Source organism: Hylobates moloch, unplaced genomic scaffold (assembly GCF_009828535.3).
Source record: "Hylobates moloch isolate HMO894 unplaced genomic scaffold, HMol_V3 SCAFFOLD_11, whole genome shotgun sequence".
Classification (NCBI taxonomy): Eukaryota; Metazoa; Chordata; class Mammalia; order Primates; family Hylobatidae; genus Hylobates; species Hylobates moloch.
Window position 1 is genome coordinate 42,872,600 of NW_026652286.1, and position 13,784 is coordinate 42,886,383.

General features: G+C 39.8%; 1 pseudogene; it reads left to right on the forward strand.

Moving 5' to 3' along the window:
- The first annotated feature begins 11,588 nt into the window (after nucleotides 1-11,588).
- Nucleotides 11,589-13,065, forward strand: LOC116477358 (keratin, type II cytoskeletal 8-like; annotated as a pseudogene).
- The last annotated feature ends 719 nt before the right edge of the window (nucleotides 13,066-13,784 follow it).

Below are 13,784 nucleotides of genomic sequence, written 5' to 3' on the forward strand. Positions count from 1 at the left end.
CTCTAATACTTCTGAAATAAAATCTACTCCCTTCTTATCAATTCCAAGACATAGTGTTTAATCAGTAATCCCTTATATCAGTGACCTCACAGTTTTTTTAAGTAGAAGTTTGCATAGGGGATGCAGTTTGGTGGAAATTTATTCTTTATATTTAATAGAATTACTATTAATCTACTCTTAAGGAATGAACAATGAAATATCTTAATATTATGAAAATGTTACTAAAGGTTTGGAAGTATGAATAATAATGGCTGAAATGAGCACTTTCTTCATGAGACCAAACCTCCAAAATTATATGTAAAACAATAAGTCATATATTCTGTTCTATTTGATTTTTAAATATACCTAATAAAATTATTAAGTGTTTTTTACTTTTTGATTAAATTAGAACTATTGTCTATTATTCTGAAATATAATGTAATCACCACTGATTCATTCTTTCATTTAATGAGGGTCTACTATTGCCAGATGCTGGACAATAGTACAGAGTGGCAGAAACAAACAATATATTGTTATAATTTTTGAAATACATAGATTAAAAAACAACCATTCAAAATCTGATTACTATGTAATATGTTAGGATATATAGATACTGGCAACAGGAGTAACAAGAATATATAAGGCAAATGTTAAATCCAGCCTGGGAACCATCACAATGTGTTGTCTGAGCTATAAGGTAAGGGGAGAGATCCATTTCTATAATGATAGCATGAGGAGCTCTGAGGACACAGTATTCGAGGGAATGACCATAAACAGTGAGGTACACACACACAGATGCACGCATGTGTATCTGTATATATAGCTATACAACCATATAGATATATATACACGCACACATATATAGTGATATAGACATAAACATTAAAATTCTCTGGAAATTGCTCTAAGGGCATACAGTCAATGAAAAACAATTCAAGAAAATGTATTCAATCATTGTAAAAACAGTGAGATTCTGTGGTGCTTGAACTAAAGCCAGCTTTGGCCCTTCCCTTCCCCACAGCTAGGCATACTGATAGCTGATAGCTCCACTCCAAGTAGGTGTAGCCAAGAACACAGGGCTTTCTCCTCCTTCCCCCAGACCCTCCTCAGTTCTCAGTCTAGACCACCAGTATGTCTCACCCCAGCTTCATATTGCAGAAGCTAACCTCCAGGTGAGTGCAGCCAAGAGGTCAGTGACTCCTTTCATCTACCCAGCCTTCACTCATAGCTGTGCCCCAGGCACAGCTGTCAGAGAATACTGGGGCCCCATCACCCTTTCCCCAGCTCAATCCTAAGGTGCAGTACTCATGCCAAGAGATACAAGCTGAAAATATGATATGCTGTTCTGCCTATGCCCTGCTTATATAAAAGGAGTTTAAGTCCAAGGGGAAAGGGACACGGGGAGTTAAATTAGAAATTACTAATAAAGATTTACGAATTCACAAATATGTGAAAAGTAAATAATGCATTCCTAAATAACCCATGGGTCATAAAAAAAATCACAAAGAGAATTAGAAAATGGTTTGAGATTAATGAAAGTGAAGACTCCATGTACCAAAATTTGTGGGATGAAGCTAAACATTGCTTTAAAGAGGAAAATGTTCAGCTGTAAATGCCTTTATCAAAAGGAAATAAATCAATAGCCTAAACTTCCATTTTAAGACACTGAGCAAAAAAAGGAAGAACTAACTAAACCTAAATCAAGCAGAAGGAATAAAAGAATGTTTAGATTAGAAATTAATGAAATAGAGAATAGAAAAAACAACAGTCAACAAAACAAAGTTAATTACTTGATACAAGTGAATTAGTAATTTTAAAACTTCTCAAAAAGGAAAACATAGACCTAGATGATTCAGTGGCAAATTTCACTAAACACTTACAGAAAAATTAATATCAATTCTTCATAAGCTCTTTCAAAAACAGAAGAGTAAATACATTCCAACTCGTTTTATGAAGCCATTTTATCATGATGTCAAAACTATGCAAAGACATCATAGGAAAAGAAAATTGTTAAGATTTCTTGTGAATATAGATGAAAACATCATCAATTAAATATAGCAAACTAAATCCAGCAACATATAAAAAGGATTATACACCATGACTAAGTGAAATTTATTCCAAGAATGCAAAGTTGATTTAACATTAGAAAAAAACCTATAGAACGATGAATAGGATAAAGAACAAAAACTAAATGATCATCTCAAAGATGTAGAAGAAGCATTTGACAAGATTCAACTATCATTTTTGATAACAACACTCAACGATGTAGAACAAAAAGGAACTTCGTCAACTGATAATAGACATTTATGAAAAACCCACAGGTAATATGATCCTTAATGGAGAAAGTCTGAATATTCCCCTCTAATATAATGAAAAAGACAAGGATGTCCACTCTCATCCATTTTATTCAACATTGCCCTGGAGGTTCTAGCCACAACAGCTAGACAAGGCAAGGAAATAAAATCCAGGGAAAGAAGAAGGTAAAACTATTTCTATTTGCATTGACATCATCTTTTGTATAGAAAATTCTAAGAATTTTCCACTAAATTTTTTAATCTACTAAATATTAAAACTAATACATGGGTTTAGAAAAGTTGCAGAATAAGAGATAAATAAAAAAAGCAATTGTATTTCCATACACTAAAAATGAACAATCTAAAACTGAAATTAAGAGAAAAATTCCATTTACAATAGCATCAAAAAGAATAGGTTAGAAATAAATTCAATTAGAGAGGCATAAGACTTGCACACAGAAAACATCATACACCAAAATATTGCTGAAATAAATTAAAGATGGAACATGTTATAAATGTAAATGGAACAACATGTCATATTCATGGATTTGAAGACTTAATCTCGCTAAGATGGCTGCAATTTCCAAGTTGGTCTACAAATGTAATGCAATCGCCATCAAAATTCAATCTTGCTTCTTTGCATAAATTGTCAAGCTGGTCCTAAAATACATACAGAATTTTAAGGGTTCCAGAAGAGCCAAAATAATCTTGAAAAAGAAGAGCAAAGTTGGGTGCTTCACACTTACTAATAACAAAATTTATTACACAGCTGCCGTTATCCAGACAGTACATAGTACTGGCATAGGATAGACATATCCCTCAGTGAACTGGAATTGAGAGTCCAGAAATATACACTCACATGTCCTGTCAGCTAATTTTTAACCAGGGTGTCAAGACAGCTCAATGAAGAAAGAATGGTGTTTTCAACAAATGGCACTGCCATCCAAATTTCCATCAACTAAAAAATGAATATACAAAATGTGATGGAGCCATGCAATGGAACATTTATTCAGCTATAAAAAGGACTGAAGTACTGATACTTGCCACATAATGTATAAACCTTGAAAACAGTGCACTAAATGAAAAAAGCCAGTCACAAATGCCCAATATTGTATGATTCAATTTATATAAAATCTTCAGAATAGGCAAATCTATAGAGACAGAAAGTAGATTAGTGATTGCTCAGGGCTGAGAGGGATGGAGAGTAATGAGGTGCGACTGCTTCTGGATAGGGTGCTTCTCTTGGAGTTCATGAAAATTTTCTTTTCTTTTTTTGTTTTTTGAGACGAGTCTCGCTCTGTCACCCAGGCTGGAACAAGTAACACATTAAGTACAGCCACAAAACTTCATGAATATACTAAACATCATTAATTTTTACGTTTTAAATGAATGAATTGTATGTACGTGAATTGTATCACTAAAAACTATTGTATTAAAAAAGAATTAAAGATTCCACAAGGAAGGTAATCTTTAATTCCTAGCCTATAAAAATAAGAAGAAAAAGATTACATTCACGGTTTCCCTGGAATATAAGTAAGCTTATAATCAGTGATCCATAAAGATAGAGAATTCATAAAAAGATACAACAAAAGATGAAATAACATTGACAGACAAACCGCAGCCCAAAATATCTACAGGAGAATATCGAAGGAGAAGTGGAAGCAGTTCAATGGGATGGTTCAGTCTCTGAGGTGTGGATTGGTAAACTCCATTGTAATGACCAGTCATTTTACTGCCCCACTAACCCCACCCCGGCCTATTTGTGCCATCCTTTAGGACACAAAGAGATATTTGCCTCAAGGTGGGAAGAATGAATGTGGGTGGTTTCTCCAAGGTACCTACCTTCAGTGGTCTACACTTCAACTCACTGGCAACATCCAGGAGGAACAGAGAACCCCATACCCAGATAAAGAGCTAATAGTCTACCATGCCTCCCGATGACAGGATATCTTATCCTTTCCCCACAATACAGAAGGAAATCCATCCATAGTGAGTAGAAACAATACCTACAAAAACATGAACACAAAATATTAAATACAGTGAAGAATCCCTAAATACATCATTTCTGGTGGGCTAAGAATTGACAGGAAATAGCCACATGCATGAACCCACACATATGCACGCACACATGCACAAAAACTCTTTAACATTAGATTAAGTAATAGAACATTAAATTCAGAATATTACAGAAAATGCCCCCACACCAGAGGTATACATGTAGCATATCTTATAGTGCCTTTCCTTATTCTCTAGAAACATCAGTGTGGAAGGAGAGGGCAGGGGACAGCAAAGCCACTGACAACTGTCTTTACATCTGTCAGGGTACTGACAGATCAGGGCCAGATGTCCTAGCTAGCCATAGTCCTTATGCCAGTAGATACTTAGAGCTCTCGTCTTCATACTGAAAGAACTTACACAAATGAGCTATACATTTAATGGGGAAAAGAAAGAAATGTTTGTGGGCCCTCTTGGCATTCAAGAAAAATTCAGTATCAGCTAGGCCACACCTAATTGTGTGTGTGTTGGGAGTGGTGGGGAAGCTGACTCAGTGTGTACATCTCTAAAACCCAAAGTGGCCTACTGAGAATGGTGCATCTGGCCAGGCACAGTGGCTCACACCTGTAATCTCAGCACTTTGGGAGGCCAAGGCAGTCACCTGAGGTCAGGGGTTCGAGACCAGCCTGGCCAACATAGTGAAAGTCTCTACTAAACATACAAAATTAGCCTGGAGTGGTGGTGCATGCCTGTAATCCCAGCTACTCGAGAGGCTGAGACAGGAGAATCACTTGAACCTGGGAGGTGGAGGTTGCGGTGAGCCAAGATCGCACCATTGCATTCCAGCCTGGGCAAAAAGAGTGAAACTCCATCTCAAAATAAATAAATAAATAAATAAATAATAAAAAATAAAGAATGGTGCATCTTTGTGGTGATTGGAAATGAAAGATGCAATATTTTTTGTTTGCTGTGGAAGAGGTGTCCCAGCATACCTCAGACTACCAGACCACTGAAAGTTTTACTGATGGAGCAGGGTGCAGCATCTTTGTAGGGTCTACCAGCTACCCCTGGGAGTTCTTGTCATCTCATATGATTAACATGGTTTCATCATCTCATCAATATGGTGGACCAGTGTGATTCTCTAAGGGATGTCTTACTGCTCCAGGTCTCACAGACTGCATTGTGATAGAGATCCAGAGAGACAACATAGTCTTGAGTGCATACTATCGTATATTATGACTAAATGCAAACTGTTTCTATTCCTCAGTTTATCTCATGGATGGAAAAATATCAATAGCCACATAACATGCATTGGAAGCCGTGTTAATCTGATCTAGCAAAGCAGCAGCAAATAGGTCTCCTGTTTGGTTGAGTTTGCAGTAGTCACCTGTCACTCTCAATGCTCTCTTGCTCTCTCTCTCTCTCTCTCTCTCTCTTTCCCAGAAACCTAAGTGTTAAAATAAAAGGAGATGTGATGAGAAATTCTGTCTCTGCATCCTGGCTCTTTAGTGGTGCTATTAATATCTGTCATCCCCTTCCAATACTGATTCCAAAACTTAAGGAGAAATCAGGTTGCAGCTATCCCACGAGGGAAGTTAAGACTATATCTGGAACTCAGAGGTTTCACTGGGGCAACTCGTATGTCCCATATCCGATAGTAAAGGCAAATGAAATACTAAAGCAACCCAATAAGGGAAAGACCAGTGGGAACACAGTCCTTCGGGGAATAAAAATTTGGGTAAACCACCAGTCAAAGTGAAAGCTAAGGAAAAGGTGATACGTATTAGTTTAGTGGGCTTAAAGAAAATGGTAAATGTAAACCATTGTCTCTTGACCAGCTACAAAAATGAGGGCTGTAGTATCTATGCATTTTAATGCAAATATATTAGCCAGTTATTTTCCCTTTCCTTACTACTTTGTATGAGGAGTGCAGATATTACTTAACTTTACGATGTATCACGTAGGTCATCAGACCACAAAAATCCATGCCTGATCAGATTGGGAGAATTGTTTACCACTTCAGCTTCCTGGATTTGCAATGAAAAGCAAATGGGAGAAACTAGTTAAGTCTGAAGGTGAGGCAAGGAGTTAGGAAGTTTCTTCCTGCCCCTCTCTGTTTGGGGCAGCTTCTCTGGCAGTGTTGCATTTTCTCCACATTTCCACCTTCTATCAGGGTGTCATAGCTCCTGAGCGCCAATAACACCAAGGAGATTCTAGCCACAGGATGTAGTAGCTTGCTGCAATCAGGTTACCTCACCATCACCTGCTTGGCTGTCAGGTTTCTCCATCACATAAGTAAAAGATTCCTTCGAAAATATTTGTAGTGGCTTCTAATTTTCTGCTGAAACTCTGACTTTTACATTGTATCACCCAACAATTTAACTTACATATGAACTAGGAAGATGTTTATAATACAATTTTTAAAGCTTTGGATAAAAATATTTAATATTTAATGAAAAATATTTAATTTTTTTAGTCATGGCAAAAAAGGGAACAATTTAAATGTCTGTGACTAGGGAGATAATTTTTTATGCAAAGCATGTAGTATGTTTCTAACATAAAATGCTACAAACAAGTTTTTAAACCATATATAATTATGTAAATATATATATATACATCAACAGGCATGATCTCAAAATAGATTTAGTTAATAAAGCAAAATGCACATTGAATATTGAATATGTAAAATAGAATGCATTTACTTGATTTTTAAATTTCTAAACAATTCCTTGTGCTCTGTGTGTATGTATGTGTATGTGCAGGTGTATATATTCAAGAAAAATTTAAAGACTTTAAAAGGAATGATGCTCACCACTTTCAGAATAGTGTTTACCTCTAGCAAGCACCTCCTAAGAAAAAAAGGGGAAGACTATTAAGAGGGAACAAAAGACAATATTTTGCCTTAGATCATATTTGTCAGAAACAAAATTCTGAGATAGAGATTTTTACGCAGTAAACTAATTAAAGTGTCCTTTTTGAAATAGCATCCATAATAGAAGGGAGACCTGACTGGGCAAAAGGAGATCTGAATTCTCTCACACTTATAACAGAGGCCACAAGTCCCATGGGCACTCCAGGGCTGAAATGGCCCTTCAGAATTGTCTAGGCAAAGGGGACAAGGCCTCTGTACTCCTCTACTGACCAGTCACTGGATAAGTCCCAGAGTAAACTTGGGTGTGGCAACTCCACTGGTCCAAGGGCAATTTCTAGAGAGGGACTCAGCTGTAAGCTGTCAGTACCCAATACTCTGGAAAGCTATGGAAATCATGCCTTCATTCTGAAGACAGGATTAATATGTGTAAGTTTTCATTTCTTCTTGGATTATAATATAATGTTTAACAAGGAACCATTTCCCTATGTTAAATTACTCAGGTCCTTTCCAATTTTTCATGCCATGTGAAAATCCAGTCGTGACTAGCATCTTTATTAATAATTTTTTCATATCTTATTTTTCCTTGAATATATCATTTTAATTAAAATTACTGAATTTTAAAAGATAATAATTTATACCTCCTAATACATACCTCGTTTTTAAAATTTTACCTCTCAGGAGAACTGTACCAGTTTATACTCCCAATAGCTGATCATGAGTATATTCTGCTCACCTACACTCAGCAGTATTGTGACATTTTTACTTAAATATTTTCTAATTTAATAGTTGGATAATGACAGCTCATTATTTTGTTCTATGACTTCTTGATTACTACTAACCCTGAAGAGACAAGATTTTTGTTTGTTTGTTTTTTGTTTTGAGACAGAGTCTTGCTCTGTTGCCCAGGATGGAGTACGGTGGCACGATCTCAGCTCACTGCAATCTCCACCTCCCGGGTTCAAGCAATTCTCTTGCCTCAGCCTCCAAGTAGCTGGGATTATAGGCACCAGCCACCATGCCTGATTGATTTTTGTATTTTTATTAAAGACGGATTTTCACCATGTTGACCAGGCTGGTCTCGAACTCCTGACCTCAGGTGATCCACCCTCCTCGGCCTTCCAAAGTGCTGGGATTACAGGCGTGAGCCACTGTGCCCAGCCAAGTATTTTTTTTTATTAGGATTGTCATGTACCTTGTACTAAACCAAACATTTTAAAAAATACAGATTTTTTTCAAATATGGCCATAAAAATTTCTTTTTAAATAATAAAATTTTTATATTTGCTATTTATAAATGTTTGATGACTGTAAGCAAACATTTTAGCAAATGCTATTAAACAGACCATGTGATGCCCAGTGCGCAATATCACCTTCTAAATGATCTGATTGAAAGTAAGAAGTGATACTGATTGTCTTTTATAATGTAACTAAAGTTGATGAACAAACAGTATGCATGGGATGTTATCTTTAAAGCAAATGGAGTTTTTGTTTTTGTTTTTATTTTCTTATTTGTTTTTTATCCCTCACTCCCTTTATAGCTACTCAGTGGAAAACATTTTTTCTTACCCTTGGATAAAAATGTTGACAAGCAATATAAATTTTTTGCTTATTACTTGTTTTTTATGGATTTTTGTTTTTTGTTTTGTTTTGTTTTAGAGATAGGGTCTCAGTCTTCACCCAGGATGGAGTACAATGGCATGATCATAGTTCACAGCAACCTCAAATTCCTGGCCTCAAGCAATCCTGAACCTCCTGCCTCAGCCTCCTGAGTAACTAGGGCTACAGGTGTAAGCCCTATCATGACTGGCTAATTTTTTAACTTCTTTGTAGAAATCAGATCTCAGTATATTGCTTAGGCTAGTCTCAAACTCCTGGACTGAAGTGATCCTCCCACCTTGGCCTCCCAAAGTGCTGGCATTACAAGCGTGAAGCACCACCCTGGGCCAAAAAGTCCTACTTAAAGTTATAAAACGCACTTTCAGTTTAGAAATAAATTAATCAACACTTGCATCTTCGTTCAAAAATAATACTCCTCTCTGCTATCTGAGCTAAAGCTGGCTACAAGTAGTCCTCAGGACATCTAGAGAGAGGCTTCGTTGGCTTCTCTTCTCTTCCACACACTCATATCTTACTAGCTATTATTTTAACACTGTCAAGGTCAAAGCTAAAAGGAAAAGAAAAATAAAACCAATGGTAATTTTTTTTTTTTTTTTTAATGAAGTTGCATTCTTGTCTCCCAGGCTGGAGTGCGGTGGCACGACCTTGGCTCATTTCAACCTCCATCTCCCGGGTTCGAGTGATTCTCGTGCCTCAGCCTTCGAGTAGCTGGGACTACAGGCATGTGCCACCACACCTGGCTAATTTTGTATTTTTAGTAGAGCCTGAGTTTCACCAAGTTGGCCAGGCTGGACCTCAAGTGATCCATTCACCTCGGTCTCCCAAAGTGCTGGGATTACAGGTGTGAGCCACCATGCCCGGCCTAGTAAAATTCTTATTTATTCGATATTGTCATAAGATGTTTTCATACTTGCTAGGCTTAGTGGTTTGGGGGGCTTTCTCTTGGACTTCTTTTGTGAGTTCATCAAAGTCTCCCAACAAACCACTGGTTTCTCACCAGAGGTTTCTTTGATCTGGTGAATGTGCTCTATTTCTGTCCACAGCCCAGAGGTTACCCCCAGTTCTCTTCTGTTGAGGCTTTACTGTGCCTCCAGACAGCCCTACTGGACATCATCTAAGAGGACCTTCTTACTGGCTCTCTCACATGCACACAGGGTACTTCTGGTCCATAGGGCACATTCAGGCAGTCTTGCACAAGCAGATTTGTGAGAGTAGTATGGACCCTATATAAGAAACAGCAACTTTTTTTTACTCTACCACCAAAGAAACTCTCCCTTTTTCTGATCTTCAGGATTCTCAAAGGGAGTCAGTCATCAGTGCACTCACTGTCCACCTCAGATCTCTCTGAAGGGAGCCATTATATCTCTGCCCAAACGCCTGATGAGAGAGTGAATAAAATCTTAACACAGCTTTCTCTAAGGTGGTCCTCTTCACAAGTCTTATGATGAGAACCCCCATTTAACAGCACCTCCTGTGTCATAAGATACTATGTCCATACTACCTCTATGTCACAATTTTCTGACATCAGAGAAAGAAAAAGAAAAGAAATTCTCAGCAAACAAGGCTCTGACAACAAAAGCTGGCAGTTCTTGCAAAGACACCATTTGCCTCTTGCTTAAGATACTAAGCTAGCTCACCATTAGGGTGTGTAAAAGACATTTGCAATTTTAAGATGCCAAGAAGACTGTTATATGTGTTCCTCTATTTCCTCTTTGGGCATGCAGATTAGTAGGAAAAAAAGACAGTCTCAAGTTTCACTTTTTAGGCTGTTACCTTTATGTCTATGTATTAGTCAGTTCTCACACTGCTATAAATACCTGAGACTGGGTAATTTATAAAGAAGAGAGGTTTACTTATGTCATGGTTCTGCAGGTTCTACAGGAAGCACGGTGCTGGGCAGGCCTCAGGAAACTTACAATCATGGCAGAAGGCAAAAGGGAGCAATACTTCATACGGCTGAAGAAGGAGCAAGGGGGAGGTGCCACACACTCCTAAACAACCAGATCTCATGAGAAATCACTATGCAAAAACAGCACCAAGAGGGATGGTGTTAAGCCATGAGAAACTGTCCCTGTGATACAATCACCTTCCACCAGGCCCCACCTTCAACAATAGGGATTACAATTCATCGTGAGATTTAGGCAGGAACACAGATCCAAACCATATCAGTCTATAACTTCTTTAATTCTTTAGTGAATTGTGTATTCTCATTGTCACTGACCTGTCTTCCTTGATAGTCTGACAACTCACTTTGGAATTTAGCGTCTGCGATTTTTCTGCCTCAGCCATAACTAGGGAGGAAAAATTCAATTTTAACATTGTATTATAGCAATCAATGAAGTTGTACTATTGGATTCATTTATACAAAAAGTTTTTCCTACCACCTCATATCCCTTTCTGGGATTTTTGTGTAGGAACCACAGCAACCTTATCTTTAGATTTTATATTCTCCAAAATACTGGGTTATAATTTTTGCTTCCAAACCATTAGAAAGGCAAATTTCTAATCCTTGCATTTCACAAGGGAAATAGTAAATCGATTCTTTTATGTTTTTAATGTAAACTAAAGTCAAAAGAACAATACTACTGCAGAACTGAAGCCTCTTTCCTCTTAGTCTGAAACTTTAGCTGTCTATGCTATTTAGGCCAGAGAAAATGTACAAGGCTTTGTGTCCAGATCCCTACAAGTCATCTAACCAGGAGGCCACAAGTCCACCCCATCTTCCACTTCTGTTTTCAGGCCCTGAAGAGTATAGAGAAAATACTGCTTTTCCTGGGGTTTTAAATGCTGGCAGAAGCAAGACTTTACGGTAATAAGACCTAGATCAAAGGCCCGTCCACCTGGTTCAGCCTGCCTGCCTCCACTCTCACCTCCACCATGTCCATCAGGGTAACCCAGAAGTCCTACGAGGTGGCCACCTCTAGCCCCCCAGGTCTTCAGCAGCCGCTCCTACACAAGTGGACCTTGTGCCTGCATCAGCTCCTCAAGTTTTCCCCAGTGGTACCGGCAGCTTCCGGGGTAGCCTCGGTGGAGGTTATGGTGGGTCCAGCGGCATGGGAGGCATCACCACTGACACAGTCAACCAGAGCCTGCTGAGTCCCCTTAACCTGGAGGTAGACCCCAACATCCAGGCCATGCGCCCCCAGGAGAAGGAGCAGATCAAGACCCTCAACAGCTAGTTTGCCTCCTTCATAGACAAGGTACGGTTCCTGGAGCAGCATAACAAGATGCGGAGACCAAGTGGAGCCTCCTGCAGCAGCAGAAGACAGCTCGGAGCAACATGGACAACATGTTTGAGAGCTACATCAACAACCTTAGGCAGCAGCTGGACACTCTGGGCCAGGAGAAGCTGAAGCTTGGCAACATGCAGGGGCTGATGGAGAACTTCAAGAACAAGTATGAGATCAATAAGCATGCAGAGATGGAGAATGAATTTGTCCTCATCAAGAAGGATGTGGATGAAGCTAACATGAACAAGGTAGAGCTGGAGTCTCTCCTGGAAGGGCTGACTGACGAGATCAACTTCCTCAGGCAGTTGTATGAAGAGGAGATCCCAGAGCTACAGTCTCAGATCTCGGGCACATCTGTGGTGCTGTCCACGGACAGTGGCTGCTCCCTGGACACGGACAACATCATCGCTGAGGTCAAGGTGCAGGACAAGCAGATCTCCAATCGCAGCCGGGCGGAGGCTGAAAGCATGCACCAGATCAAATATGAGGAGCTGCAGACGCTGGCTGGGAAGCAGGGGGATGACCCGCAGCGCACAAAGACTGAGATCTCCAAGACGAACTGGAACATCGGCAGGCTCCAGGCTGAGATTGAGGGCCTCAAAGGCCAGAGGGCTTCCCTGGAGGCCGCCATCACAGATGCCAAGCAGCGTGGGGAGCTGACCATCAAGGATGCTAACGCCAAGCTGTCCGAGCTGGAGGCTGCCTTGCAGTGGGCCAAGCAGAACATGGCGTGACAGCTGCGTGGGTACCAGGAGCTGATGAAAGTCAAACTGGCCCTGGATATCGAGATTGCCACCTACAGGAAGCTGCCGGAGGGCGAGGAGAGCCGGCTGGAATCTGGGATGCAGAACATGAGTATCCATACAAAGACCACCACTGTCTATGCAGGTGGTCTAAGCTCGGCCTATGGGGGCCTCACAAGTCCTGGCCTCAGCTATGGCCTGGGCTCCAGCTTTGGCTCTGGCGCAGGCTCCAGCTCCTTCAGCCACACCAGCTCCACCAGGGCCGTGGTTGTGAAGAAGATCGAGACCCACGAAGGGAAGCTGGTGTCCGAGTCCTCTGACGTCCTGCCCAAGTGAACAGCTGTGGCAGCCCCTCCCAGCCTGCCCCTCCTGCGGCTGCCGGAAAGCACGGGAGGGAGGCCACTGTGCAGGGTAGCACAGGGAACAGGAGACCCACCTGAGGCTCAGCCCTAGCCCTCAGTCCACCCATGTGGGAGTTTAGTGCCTGAGGACTCCCCTTGCCCATGCCTCCAGCTACAAAACAATTCAATTGCTTTTTTTTTTTTTCCTGTCCTAACTAAATCCTCAGCTAGCTCTGCCAAAAAAATAATAATAATAATAAAAAGTAATCACTTCATGCCTTAGGTGGTGAAAAAACAATTAGCATCTATTAAATGCATTTCAAACTCAAAAAGTACTTAAGGTTAAGTAAAAGTAGACCTAGTAAGATCAAGGAGTCATTATCTTTGCTCATTAAAGAGATATGTATCAGTCACAAAATCAGCAGGAAATAAAATTCAGAATAATTTAAACTGAGAGATGCCGGTGAAAAAATGAATTATAGAATAATGGACATGGCTTAGGAAACAAACAGGGTGTGTTAGTCCATTCTCACACTGCTATAAATAAATACCTGAGACTGGGTAACTTATAAAGAAAAGAGGTTTAACTGGCTCACAGTTTTGCAGGCTATGCAAGAAGCATAGCGACTTCTGCTTCTGGGGAGGCCTCAGGAAGCTTTCTATCATGGCAGAAGGCAAAGTGAGAACAATGCACTTCACGTGGTTGGAGCAAGA